General features: G+C 40.6%; 1 long non-coding RNA gene across 1 annotated transcript in view; it reads left to right on the forward strand.

The window, feature by feature from the left end:
• The first annotated feature begins 1,961 nt into the window (after positions 1–1,961).
• Positions 1,962–14,668, forward strand: part of LOC128410456 (uncharacterized) — a 34,912-nt gene continuing 22,205 nt past the window's right edge. The window contains exon 1 of the long non-coding RNA XR_008329511.1: positions 1,962–3,077. This is a non-coding gene — a long non-coding RNA (uncharacterized LOC128410456). The remainder of the gene's footprint in view (positions 3,078–14,668) is intronic.

Below are 14,668 nucleotides of genomic sequence, written 5' to 3' on the forward strand. Positions count from 1 at the left end.
ATCAGAAGGTCGGCAGTTCAAATCCCCGCGACGGAATGAGCTCCCGTTGCTTGGTCCCTGCTCCTGCCGACTTAGCAGTTCGAAAGCACGTCAAAATGCAAGTAGATAAATAGTTACTGCTCTGGCGGGAAGGTAAACGGCGTTTCCGTGCGCTGCTCTGGTTCACCAGAAGTGGCTTAGTCATACTGGCCACATAAAGCAAGATGAGTGCTGCAACCCCAGCGTCGGCCACGACTGGACGTAATGGTCAGGGGTCCCTTTACCTTTACCTCAAATGATAGTATTCAAGACAATCCAAAGTACGGTGATCAATCATAGAGAATACAAATATTCTGGGACTGCTAGACTGCCAGCAGGCCTGCTAGGAGGCAGAAGCAGCAGTGGCAGAAACAACTTGCCATGACTGCGGTACATGTCAGCAGTAGCAGCGACAACCTGCAGGGCTGAGATGGTGGCAGTAAGGACGGCAGCCTGTAAGGCCTCATGGTGGTGATAGGGAGTGATGGCACCCTGCAAGGCTTTGCAATGGTGACGGGAGATTGTGACCGACTTTCAGTTGCGAAAGGGCTCTTCTCTTCCAACCCTTTGGCTTTGGGGCACGTAAGAAGAAGATAGTTATGGAGTGAGGTGAGCAACAGATACCTTAGATGAGTTTCATGTTGACTAAATAACAGCTTATCCCTTGCAAATAATTACCCGCCAATGCTGTTCGAGCAAGTGGCTGCCTTGCTTTCTGTCCAGCCATTTTAGGGCAGGCTCCATTCGACTGTTTGGCCTGGCCAAAACTGTGTCTTTCCGAGCCAGCCAGGGCACCCTGGACTCAGTGGCACCTAGGATGCATATGTGGGTATCTATAGGCTAGTTTTATTTCATTATTATCATTTTGCTATTTATATCTGCAATGAAAGGCATTGACCCTGACACAATCCAATTCTTAGCATTGGTGTGACACACCTGTGAATAAATGCAGTGGGGCTTACATATGAGTAAATGAGTGTTGTATGCTAATAAGACTTGAGAGAGGAACTAAAGCTACAGAGCTTGTCTCAAGCTGTTCAAAATATTTTCCCCAAATCTTTAATAGTGCAATGAAAAGAAGATAGAGTAGCATGCAAATACCTACTGTGAGTGATAAAGGAGTGTGACATAATATGTTTATTTTTAAATTCTAGGAATGTATATAAAATAATGTATCTAAAAGAAAGATTTATAGAATGTATCTAAAAGAGCCCTCAGGTAGTGAGTTTTTTTAAAAAATATTTGTGTGTAATTCTGTATTTCTTACAAATATGGAGAAACTAATAAAAACAATCTATTGGATATCATAGTAAAAATAAATAACAGTAAGAGAACTCTACAGGGAGATTTCCATGGCTTAACTAAGAGGGGGACAGCTGCCCCCCATCCAGTAAATAAATAAAAATACAGATAGCTTGGTTCTGTCCCCCTAACATATATCTTGCCCCCCCCCCCAAATCCTAGCTACGCCCATGATGGCAGCTAAAAAGTAATTAACAATAATGGTGTTCTGTGATTAGAGCAAGGATGGGAGAGTGAGTCCGGCCCCTGAAATAATTTTACCCTGCCTTTTCAGGCAATGGCCAAGTTTTATCTAGAGTGAAATGTTTTATTACCATGTTTTTGTTTTAACTTTTTAATTTCTATCATTTTGTATGTCGAGCTGTGCCTGGGCACGTATACCTTTTATTATTACAGTGGTACCTTGGGTTAAGTACTTTATTCGTTCCAGAGGTCTGTTCTTAACCTGAAACTCTTCTTAACCTGAAGCACCACTTTAGCTAATGGGGCCTCCTGCTGCCGCCGCGCTGCTGCGGTGCGATTTCTGTTCTCATCCTGAAGCAAAGTTTTTAACCTGAAGCATTATTTCTGGGTTAGCGGAGTCTGTAACCTGAAGCGTATGTAACCTGAAGCGTATGTAACCTGAGGTACCACTGTATTATTTATTACTAGGTTGCACCAACTTTATTGTGGCACTTGACCATTTGTATGAATAAAAATGATTAGAACACCTCAGAAGCATTCCAGAAGAAAGTCAGACCAAGGTTGACTTGACCCTGCTAGGGAATGAATGATTGTTGAGGTGCCACTGCAGGCATGGTTCCCAGATCCACAGTATGCCCCATCTCATGTACCAGTCTACTGTGGAAGCAGCAACTTGGCCACACATTTTTGAAGAAACTAAGTGTGTTTACCTCCTAACATGTAATTTTGCCCTTAGCCATGCTATAGTGCCTCCTAATCTTTTATTGTTGGCATCTGTCTGTCTTGAATGACAATGGTATTCACTTCTGGGGATGAAGTCAAACTGCAGGAGAGTCTTTTTGGCCTGGCAGGCCAGACTCTTATCCTTCTTCCAACCCCCAGTGGCCAATTTTGACAGGCGGGACAACCCACCAGTCAATCATCTGACAAAACGATGGTGCCAGATGCTTGACACATGTCAAAGTCCCCTGTGCAGTGCTTCCCAAATGTTTGACAGCCAGCTGGAAGCACCATGCAAATGCTTTGGAAAGCCTTAGGAAATGCTGAGCACAGGGCTGGTAAAAGTGCTTTGTGCAGTGGTTTTCCAGTGCCCACAAGCACCCAGCTGTTGGGCATTTGAGAAGCACTTTGTGCAGCAATTGCCTGGCAGCCAGCTGTTTGCCAGGTGCTTGGGAAGCAATGCGCAGCAAGACTCTTCAAAATCCCCTTTACGCAAATCCCACCTTTACCTGTCCCATACCTTATGTCAGGTGTAGGGCAGGATGCATGGCCTGCCTCAAATGACTTCACAGGCCAAATGGTTGGGTTTGGTGGACTGAAGGTTTTCCGTTTCTAATTTAATGCAAGCTCTAAAGTCTTCACACTATTCATCTTTTGAGAGGAGATGGCAATGCAATGCTATTTTTAACTTTTCCAAAAAGATGAGGGAAGAGAACTTAACACATTTCATTTATTTCATAAAATTTATATACCTCTTAATTGTAGGGAAAAAACCCCTCAAAGCAGTTTTTGCTTGAAGCCTTTGGGGAAAATAAAGAAGAATTTATTCATCCTTTGAAGTATATAAAGACAAGGTCAGTTTTTGTTCAAGTAGTTTCTTCCCAACCTTTGAAAATTTAAGTGCTTTCTAAATCTAGCAGATACCTAATGGAATAAAATGGCACAATTTTTTGTTTAAGTGATAGATTAATCTTAACAGTTCAGATTAATGGTTAAGATTGATGCTATTAATCTTAACCCTATGTAATCAGAAGGAAATCCTACTGACTTCAATGGGGCTTTGTGGCGTTTGCCCTCCTAGGTGTGTGACATCATACTGGGTTCATAAGGAAAGGGTTAACTAATTGTAAAATGACCAACCTATAGGAACCCAAGGGGAGGAGTTAGAGTTAGAGTTGTTAAGAAGTCAGTCTGGAGTTAGAGAAGAGAGAGGGAGGATAAGTCTGTGGGTTGGGCTAGTCTGGTGCGAGAGAGTGGAGAATATGTTAAGAGGAGTCAATCAAACAGTTGAGATAATCAGTCAGAAGGTATTAGGAAGGTATAGGCCGGTAAAGAAACGAAGATTAAGAAACTGACAAAAAAATTATCTGAGAAACCATAAACTTGTTAATGCTTATAAAATAAACTTGTTTATTTGGTTTAATTTTAACAACTGTCTGGACTCAGTGTGTACCCAAGAGTAATGGGTTGGTGGCAGCGGGGAAGCGAGCACAGTGGTGGCACAGGGATCAATAGACCGTCAAATGTCCAGGGACCCTGTGTGATTGCCACAGGCTTATTCCCAGGTAAGTGGGGTTAGTACTGCAGCCTTCGTTCTGATATTGGTCAACATCTGTCTCTGGCAAATCTTTAAGCTGTGAGAGCACAGCAGGGAAAACACAGCACACAACAAAGAAAAGTTTAACAAATTGAAGCAAAATAAATGTTGGCTTCTTTCAGGGTACTCCTTTCCATATTGGTATACAAAAGGAACCTTATTTTGAGCTGATTCAACTGTTCCTTCTTAATGCAACATGATTTCTTAGAATTATGAGGTTGGAACAAACCTTGGAATTCATCTAGTCCAACTCTCTGCTGAATGGATGACCTGCAACATAGGATGCTTTGTGCAACTACAGTGTTCCTGACATGCCTCTACTTAAATTCCTCCAGCAAAGGAGAGCCCTCCGCTTGTGGAGGCAACAACTTTCATTGTCAAACAGCTCATACTGTTAGGCAGGTCCTCCTTATGTTTAGCCTAAATCTGCTACCCTGTGCTTTTTCTACCAACTTATTCTTAGTCTTGCCCTCTGAGCAACATAGACCAAGCCTGCTATGTCTTGTGCGTGACATCTCTTTTGACACTTGAAGACTGCCATTGTGCATCCTTTTGACATTTGTCTTCTTTAGGCTACCCAGCGGTTTCAACCATTCTTCAGAGGACATGGTTTCCAGACCCCTCACTATCCTAGTCATTATCCTCTGGATATGTTCCAGTTTGTCAATGTCCTTCTTAAAGGATGCTGTGTTCTTGTGATTGCACATAGTATTCAAGCTTCAGCCCAAACAGTGCAGAACATTTGTAATGAATAATAGCTTCTGTGCCTTTATGGTCACTGATCTCACTGGGGTGGTAATTCTATGTCTGGAATGTAGGTGGACCTTACCTGATTGAATGCACCACATAGAAAACTAGTCTAGCACTCTTCTCATTGACATGCAGTTTTCTATTTGCAGATATATTTTTCTTCTATTTTGTTTAGTATAGAAAAATATTCAAACATGTGAAATCCCGCATGCAGTGTGAAGTGGTGTAGATCAGATTTAGTGCCTGAGTGAGAAGTGGCCCTCCATGACATTATAAGAGAAAAATCTTACTCCTCTGTACCATATTTTTCTGACTGATGCTTTCCTGAATTGATGTGCTTTGGGCAAGAATCTTTTGGATCTGGGTAATGCTAGTAATCTATTGTTTAGATTTCCACCTGACTGGATGAGGTTGTTTGGACATGATCCAGTTACGGAGGAGTAGATTCATTTTGTTACATTCTGTTATCATTTTGCTATTCCAACATGTGAAGACATCCATAGCCTCTACCTTCTGGTGTGGGCAGACAGCAGGCAACTTGGAAACACATCCAACTGTACTGATGTGTACAAGGATATCCGTCTGCAAGTTGAAATGCAGTGGAAAACAGCAACCTCTGTGTTTTATGCTGGCATTGTATACATGGACTGTGTCTTTCACCAGGTGTTTATCCATGCTGCAGTCTTTCCCTGACTCTAATTAATCCAATGGGAATCACAGCCATACTCTCTGTTGAACTGTATGACAGAAAGAGAGAGGGTGTAGTCTAGCATATTCATGGGGGGAAACTGTCAGCCCCTGCCAAGGTCCTGTGGGAAAATAAAGTCATCTGACTCTGCTTTCTCTCTTTCAAGCCAATCAATTGGCAGCAGCACCAGTTGGAGTCAAGCCATTCTCATAGAGGCCTCCAATGGCAGCTGCTGTATATTGCATAATACAAATATACATATGCATGTTAGTAGCATTCTGGTAAATAACATCATGTCTAGTTTGGGCCTTATAGTGTGGGAAATATCTCCCAGTTTATGAAGCTTTGGATGCTGCAAGGAGGGGACAGTTGGGCAATGAGTGCATGATGTAATTCTGGTTGCAAGTTGACTGCGTGGGCTGGAGGTTTGCTAGATGCACAACCTGTTCCTCTTCAAAGCCATATGCCCTTGAAACACACAAAGATGTTTTGCTTTCCTTCTTTCTAAGGAAACTGCACTTCCTGAGACTGTGTTGAAAACAGAAAAACAACACCTCTAAAAAAGCAGCACTTACAAGTTGACCCCACACCTCTTTGTGGGGACTGGGGCTAAGGAAATAGCACTTCTTATTCCTGAATAAAGCACATTAGCCAAGTCCTGCAGTACAACTAAGTCAATTAAAGCAATCTCCATATTTTCTATTCCTGCCTATCAAATTATGACATTGCATTATTAACTCAAATAGACTTGACGAACTTCCATTACAGCAAAACAAACTTCTTCTTTTTTAACACTGTAAAGTGGTTATGCTGAGAATTTTTTAAAAGGTCACTGAACAAGGGTGTTCTGGCATGAACAGCAGCATTTGGTATTTATTCCCTTATTTAGAAAGTTCAATAATGGATGTGGGGCTGAAAACCTCTAGCATTTGGTGACTCGTCCAGAATAGCAAACAGGCAACTTGCTACCTGAGATTTGTTGCAAACCTGTGAGATGACTGCTTTCTTCCATAATGAATCAGATGACACAAGGTGATGGTGAGGAGTGCATGAATCACAGATGATTCATAAAGAGAATTAGGCTGAGCTCAGGAGCAAAAGGGGCCAACACATGGGCCTCACATGGCAAAATGAAACTTCGGGTGCAGCTTACTGAGACAAGAAGAGTTAGCTACTCAGTAGGCAGGCATTGGATCCCAGCTCTGTTTTTAGATAAGATAATAAGAACATGGTAGAAGGTGGAGGTGCTTGTTCTTTCTTGTGAACCCTGTTTCTTCCTTGGAAATGTCCCTCGCGAGGCAGTTTCTTTCCACACAGTCCAACTTTCAGTTCAGAAGTTCAGAATGTAAGATCAGGACAGTGGCCCATCTAGTCCAGCACCCTATTCCTACCAGGTGACTTCGGGAAACCTGCAGTAGTCAGGACCTGAACGAAAGGGCACTCTCTCTTTCTGTGGTTTCTAGCAACTGGTATACCCCCCAAGTGTGGAGGCAGAGCACTTCCCCCAACAGCATGTAACTGAATATGCTTTTCTCTGCTAAATAATGACTTGTATTTTGGGAATGCCAGGCCTCTCTAGTCAGCTGATATGCCAGAAATATAACCGCTTTTAATATTGTCATCTTGTTTTAATTGATTATCCTTTTTAATTTTTATTACTAGCTGCAGTTGTGGTTTCTAAAAATAAATAAAAAATTTATCCCATTAAGAATTTCTCCCATCTTCTTCATTAATGTTTGCTCTCTTTGGTTTTATTTATTGAATGATTAAATTACCGTTAGCAGATGGCAATTGAAGTATATAAAATGCAAATGCCTCCAGTATCAAGCAAGCATATTTTACTGACAAAACCCAATTTACAAGCATGTGGCAATTGCTCTCTGTTTTGCACACAGAATGGAAAATGATAGGGATGCACAGACCATCTCACTTAGATAAATTGAAAATAATTTATTCATCAGATCAAAGTACTGCCAATAGTGCAGTTCGGAATATGGATTGGGAGATGGAATTTGAACATATGGTTTTCAGTTTACTCTTCATCAAGGAGGTGAACTGTCTCTTTTTTTCGCCCACTGTCAGTTTAACAGGAGGCCACCGGGGCATTTGGGGTGGTAAAGAGTAGGTTAGTTTGGATGTGGTGGTTACACACACCCTTATGTTATGCCAAGAAAAGTATTGGTCTTTAAGACTCAGAGCTTGCATTAAAAACTTGGCACTAAAGCATTGATCTAATGCAGAACAGACCTTTGTGTGTAGAATGAAAAATACCAGAGTGAAAGATACCAGAATGAAAGATGCAAAAGCAGCAAGACTGATTAGTTTTTATTGGACCTTATGTATATTGATAAAAGTGTATGTAATATCCCCAGTCATTTTCATTGTTTCCAGAAAAATCATTGCACTTTCATTTACTTTGCAGCTAGTGCTCAGTACTAGTTCCACCCCAGGAGTCATACAACATATTCAGTACAATCCGGTGGAACAATTCTATATTCACTGGGCACTATTCCCCAAAGAAATACCACAGAGGATTGTAGCTACATTACTGCAAACATATCATTAGGGAGTATACATGCTACCCTAATGCAGCAGTTTCTTATAGAAGCATAAACTTGCTGCCATTGACATTGGGGAGAGAGGAGGGTAACCGTACTGTAATTACCCGGTATTTTATTTGTCACCAAGTCAGCTGTTTGTGGGAAAAACAAGGTGGCACCAAAAGCTGTCCTGGCCTCCTTGCCTGGATGTAATCACCAGCTCTAATCTCCCTTGCTTCAGCGGAGGGTCTGTGTAATGGAAAATACATGGGAAAGTATTGTACTGTATCACAAGGAGAGGGTGGCATCTAACAGTTATTTCTCTCATGTTTTATGTTAGCCTTGTATAAGTAACCTGAAATTGCTTAGCTAATAAAAAAATACTTCTAGGCTGCCTCTTACATAAAGAATTAACTGTGTGTAGAAATGGATGATGTCATGCGAAGGGGTAGGACCACACCATGTGAATAAGGGTGGTAGGCTTCCCTTACAGACCATCAAGATAAGACATTGAATAGCTGCCTAGGCAAGTGCATGAAGTTAGCACAGGAGTAGGGAGATTCCAACAGCAACTTTGACTGGAGGGGTAGGAGGATGTGCTGCTGTTTGGGAAGGAATTTGCCAGCAACTCAACGGGCCATAAGGTGCCTGCTTCTCTAATGCTGGTGCTTCTGTTCTCATCTAGCAAAATAAGCATTATTAAAAATCAAACTGGTGTTTCATTTATTGACTACCTGAATCCAAATAAAACCCCTTACCCATTGACAAGGAAACCCCCCCTGCTTTTCATCCAGATAGCAAGACAGCCAGAACCTCCACTGATTCTGGTTGTGATGCTAAAAACTAACTTTAAGAACTAGTGATTGGGTTCGCTTTTCCCTTCTTCCTCTCTTTCTTTTTTTCCTTGTGTGTCATGTGCTTGTAGCTTGTGAATCTGTGGACAGAAACTGCATTAGAACTGCCTTAGAACTGACAGCCATCTTTGTAAGCCATTCTGACAGCCTTTTTGGCTAAAGGGAAAGGTATAGATGCTGTAAATAAATAAGAGTTTCCACATTATAAAGCTGCTTTCCCCGTTGATGTGAATGGGAATTATGGTCATGATCATCTGTCCACTAGCATACAAGTAAGCTCCATTGAGGAATGTACAAGTAAGCTCCAATGAGGAATGTAATGCAATAACTTTTATGAAGGATTATTTATTACAACAGCAGTCATAAAGAAGAAACGTGAAACACACAGAAAAAAATGAGATACACAGGTTAAATTACCGTGTTGGCATTTTGCGATATATAAGTGGGTTTTGGGTTGCAGTTTGAGCACTTGGTCTCTAAAAGGTTTACCATCACTGAGTTGGGTGTATGCAGTGATACACAGAAAGTCCTTGTTGCACGTTGGAACACAACATGGAGGTTTTTCCTTTTGTAGCATGTGTTGAGACCACCTGACACTTTGATAAACCTATGCTAGGTTTGTAATCTCCAATTGGGAAAGTGAACTTTTCACTTTACTCCTTGAGGGGGAGCTCTTGTTCATGCAAAGAATCTCACTTAAGTTAACTAAGGGAGAAAAACCCAACAATCCATTAACAGAAGAGCTTTCCAATAAATGGTTTTGTTGAAACTAACCTGCACTGCTCTGCAACCCTTTACTTATGCTATTGGAACTTCTGTATCATTTTCATGCAGAGCTGTAAATATTTGCTATATTCTTGACATTTCACGTTCTCTGACTTTTTCTGAATTAAAAGAAGTACACACAAGTGGATAATTTGCTCAAATAAAGCCTGCATTATGGTTTAATAGAGTCTCTACTTCATTCAAAGATTAATATTATTTTTGGATCATTTTAGTTTATGCTTTTCAGCCACAACTTTTGAGCTGAATAAAAATATTTCCAATGTTCAGATTAATTTATTTAAAATAATGGCATAAATCAGAAGTAGCAACACCTGTGGATTAAAAAAAAACATTATCAAGAATAATATAAATTAGTTGAAAAGAAATGAAAAAGAGAAAAATGCAACCCTCACACAATACGGCTAATTATAAACATCCTCATCAGACCAGGTAGTTGCCCTGTAAATATAACAGTATATTGAGACTGATTCTGAAGTGAAGATGTGAGATAGGTCTAGGCCCCACCCCATTTACATGGGTAGAGCTCCTCTTTGCATGACCCAATCATGGCCACTCATTGCCTGAAAGAGCACTATGCATATATATGTGAGTTGAAGAGGTACCTTTGTACCTGTGTGTACAACTAGTTGAGTTGCACAAATCAAATGCCTTTCATACAAACACTTGTCTGTGTGTAGAGACAACTGGTACCTGAGTTCAGTGTAATGTGTGAACCAGACTAGTTGGCATGAGTACGGTAGGTATTACAACAGTGGTTTTAAAGCGTGTAGCACTCCACACTGGTGTGGCAGGAAAGGATGGCGAGTGTGGTGGGAAGATTCAAGAACAATCAAATAAACCTTTAAACATTTCAGTGTAGTATAGTACAGGCAACCCCCGATTTGCTTGGGGGTTGTGTTCTGGTCTTCGTGCGTTTTGGAAGAGCACACATAAGCTCTCTATCCACCTCCATTACATCCCATTGCACCCCTGTCATGCCCTCTTCTGGGTCCAAAAATGGCCCACGCATGGTTGAGCGTTCTTTGAATGTACAGTCATAGCTCGTGTTGTGATTGCTTCATGATACATTTTTTCAGGTTGCGTCCCGCAGCGACCCGGAGGTACTGGAAAGGGTTACTTCCGGGTTTCGCCGCTCGTGCATGCGCAGATGCGCAAAATGACGTCACATGCATGCGCAGACGCGGCGAATCATGACCGGCGCAGACACGGGTTGCGTTCTGCTCATGTTGTGAACGGGACTCCGGAACGGATCCCGTTCGCAACCAGAGGTACCACTGTATGCAAAACAGGAGAGCCTGTATAGTATAGTATCTTCTTCTTCTTCTTCTTCTTCTTCTTCTTCTTCTTCTTCTTCTTCTTCTTCTGATATACAACCAGAAACACTATCCATGCCTCTCTTCAAGAGCATTAGCTATTCTTCTACAGTTCTCCATGGCATGTTATTGTGAACAGGGATTTTAAACTCTGAGAAATATGCAAGATCAGAAGAAAGAAAGACTTCTTTGTGTTGATGTGGTGATTTGTTTATCTCAAATAAGATAATATTGTTTAAAATAAATGAGATTACCCACCAAAAACAAGCTCACACCTCTCACTGAGTTTGTATACATACTTAAGGTACATAAGTAAGAGGTTTGTTTATAATTATATTTTAGGAATGATTCACGTTCTTATGTAGCTGCATTGTTTTATCATTTCTAGATGGCCCATGGTCATATTGTAAAGTAGTTGGGTTCTGTGTTATAAATGAAGCACGGCTAGGAGTTGTTTCTGTTTTCAAATATATTTCTTATCCATAAAATATCAGTGTGATGCAAGCAAATTTTTATTCTGAAAATGTGGCCCAGAGAGAAAAGTTGGAGAACTACTGCATTAGAGAATGGTGCCATTGGCAGGCAGGGTTTGCCCTGTGACCCTTCCACATCTTCTTTCAACATGTGGAAGGGTTTGTGTGAATGACCTTTCTAGGGAGAAAGGGAACAGAGATTTTCTACACTCTGATCTTTAGGATGCTGTCACCAACTTCTCTTGTCTTTGAATCAGCTGATGTATTGTGCTTTGCGATGGGGCCGCACTCTGACCTACATGCTGTTGAGAATGAATAGTCTGCTTGACCTGAGGTGCAGGTCATATATTGCTCTTCAGGATTTTTGAACTGATTGGGTAGTATATCGCTTGATAATCATGTTACATTTTCTAATATATTTTGAGTTAGAGTTTAAAGAGAATATCTATATAATTTATTACCACATTAGAAGTAAATGAAATCCATTAGAATCATTGGTACCATACATAGGTCAAGATGATGATGAAGTTGTTTGCATGATTTTCTAGAATATTTTAGCTGAATTACACTTTAGTTGCCTAATGCAGCAAAAAATCTAGCTAGGTCATGCCCACTAATGGGTAAATTGAAGAGTCTGAACCTTGTAAATAGGTCACACTTTGCTAAAAGTGCAATAATTCTAATTGATAAAATAATGTTTTGCAGAGTGCTTTTCAGTCTCAGAAAAGATCTGGAGGGTACCACAAAGGACATTTGTCCTTCCCTGGTGACTTACAAAATTGACCTCAAAATTTTTTATTTTTTAAAAAAGTCTTCTAATTTACTTCCAGAGGCTGGAACTGCTAAGTTACTGAGAACAGTTATATGCAGTACTTATTATTTACTCATTGAAACACACCATCATTCAGCCTAATATATTAGCTCCTGTTTCAGAAACTAATATTGGAATGACAATCAAAGAAAAATGTGTTATGTGCAACCCAAATGTCCAAGTGTCAAGAGACACCAGAGATGCCAGTGCATATCCAGGACATATTTTTCTTGGAATTAAAGACAGCAGAGACCATGATATATTTAGGACATACGGTTTGTTTGTTTGTTTGTTTGTTTAATAAAGTGTATATGCTGCTTAATTGTAAAACAAAAAAGGCCCATTAAAGTGGTTTACAAAAAAGACAAAACAATACAAGTGAGAAAAAGTCACAAACATACTTTAAAACATACAATAGTTAAAACACTAAAAGAAATAAAATGACCTCAATCTACACATATATACAACCTGAGTGTAGGGTGGTGGGGCTCACAGAATTAATATTCACCTTGCTTCCCCTTTAGGATTCCAGGAGAGCCCCAAAGTCCAGCACAGAGCAAGACACACTTCTAGCTCCCATCCAGCTTTGCAGCTCTTTCACTCAACAGCTCTATTATTCTCCTCTGTATCGGCCAGGTGTGGGGAGTGAGGAAAAGACCCATCCATTTTTTCTATCACATAGAGCAACTTATTTGGATATGCTAAATTGAAGTATTTAACAAGCCAGTCAACCCTATTACTTTGACCAAGGAACAGGTTTGGCAAGCTTCCTCTTAGACATTCTACCCTCAGGTTGTAGGTTTGGAAAGGGGACCCAGGGTTCCATCCAGATTGATACCCCAAACTCTCAACATTTATATCCCCACCCTGGTCCCTGCAAATTCCTTTAACTGCTGATGCCTCTGTTCCAGTGTCATAAAATGAAACAGTGTCATAAAATGTGTTGAAAACAGTACATTTACCACCAGGAAAGAGAAAGAGCCACCTGATCTGAATTTGTGTGTGTGTGTAATGGAGGTGCTCCACTAATTTCTGTCCCAAGGTGAAAGTATCTTGGGAACAAAAGAGCATGTCCTTCCCATCCATTGCCAGTAATGGCTCCTTCCCCCAGTTATTCTAGGTAGTTTTTAGCTAAGCTGGTGTTGGTGGAGGAAGATGGGTGCTGGCAGAGGGTTTCCCAAATTGCTGCCGGTGGAGATGTGCTGAAGAACTGGTCTGCTGTAGGGAAGGGAAAGGACTGACAAATCCTATTCCTTCTGTTCCTATGGAGTATATTTTCAGGGATCTGCCAGCTTCCATGTTCTAAGGCTTATGTTTATAACACCAAAACTGAACACAAACAAGTTTTGTTTTGGCAAGCCTATCTAGACATGCTAACAAGTTGTAATATATCTGTTTTTACATTATGCTGATTTTATTTGTATATTGATAATTGCTTTAGATTGTTCTATAGTCACTGCTTAGGGATTCTTTGATTAAGCAGTTTATTAAAGCTCTGTTGAGTCACCTACAGTTATCTGTAGTATCAAACTTGCCAGACCTCTTTGACCAGAGAAAACAGTGGGGCTAATCCTACCAGTGGGACCCATGACTCTATGGTGCCATCTTCAACAGTTGACTGATTCCATCCTGGACAATCATTTCCCAGAGTTAAAACAAATTTTCTAGTGCCGAGGCATTTGCTACTGTGGCAGCAGGTTAATATATGGCATTCGGCAGAAGACACATTCTTCCATTTCTCTGAAATCCCCTTTAGACCTCCTCTATATAGTGAAACTTCCTCATAGGCATCCTGAAAATTTAATTAGAATGCCGGCTGCATCCCTTTGTACCCCTCCGCTTTAATATCTCTAAATGACATCTTTTATTAGCTCAGTTAGTGAAACATGACCATGCCCTCCCTGCAATAGGCCGTCCATTCTTAATCAAGACATGCTTCTTTCTTTAGTGTTCCCAACTGATATCTAAAAATAGTGCCCAAGCCTTTCTGTGAAATTGAAGTTAAACTAACTGGTCTATAATCTTCTGGAGCTCCCTCTGGACATCCCTTAATTATGACATTAAACTGGCCAATTTCCAACCTACAGGGTTCCTTCTCAAAATCACATTAACAGAGTGTTAATGGATCTCTCCTAAATTGCCTTTAGCAGTTAGTTTCTTTCTTCCACCCACAGAATTCTTGGACTTGTTTGTCTTTACAATTTTATTAAAACACATACAGACACCTCTGTTACACTTCTTCCCAGTGGAAAAATGTTACATAATTACCTGTGTCCAAAAAAAAACCAAAACCAAAAACAAAGGGAAGTCATGGTGACTAAGGAGCCCATCCAGTCCTTTCGCCTTAGGGCTCAAATAGCCCCCAGATTTTAAAAGGTTGGCCAGAACTGAGGGAACTTGCATAAATATTCCACACAATTGTGCCTTATTCAGTGTACTATTTTTTATTCTGTAGTAATGAGATACCCATCATTAGGCATCGTGCTATAAATTAACGCGGTTCCCATTGGTCCTTGTCAGTGGAGACTATCATCCAACTCTGTTGGATGGGTCAGACTATGCCATTACGTATACTTTTCGTCAAACTGCAGTATCCTTTTTTTGACCATGTGTATGTTTCTGTTCAAATAAAT

Source organism: Podarcis raffonei, chromosome 3, assembly GCF_027172205.1.
Source record: "Podarcis raffonei isolate rPodRaf1 chromosome 3, rPodRaf1.pri, whole genome shotgun sequence".
In the NCBI taxonomy this organism is placed as follows: Eukaryota; Metazoa; Chordata; class Lepidosauria; order Squamata; family Lacertidae; genus Podarcis; species Podarcis raffonei.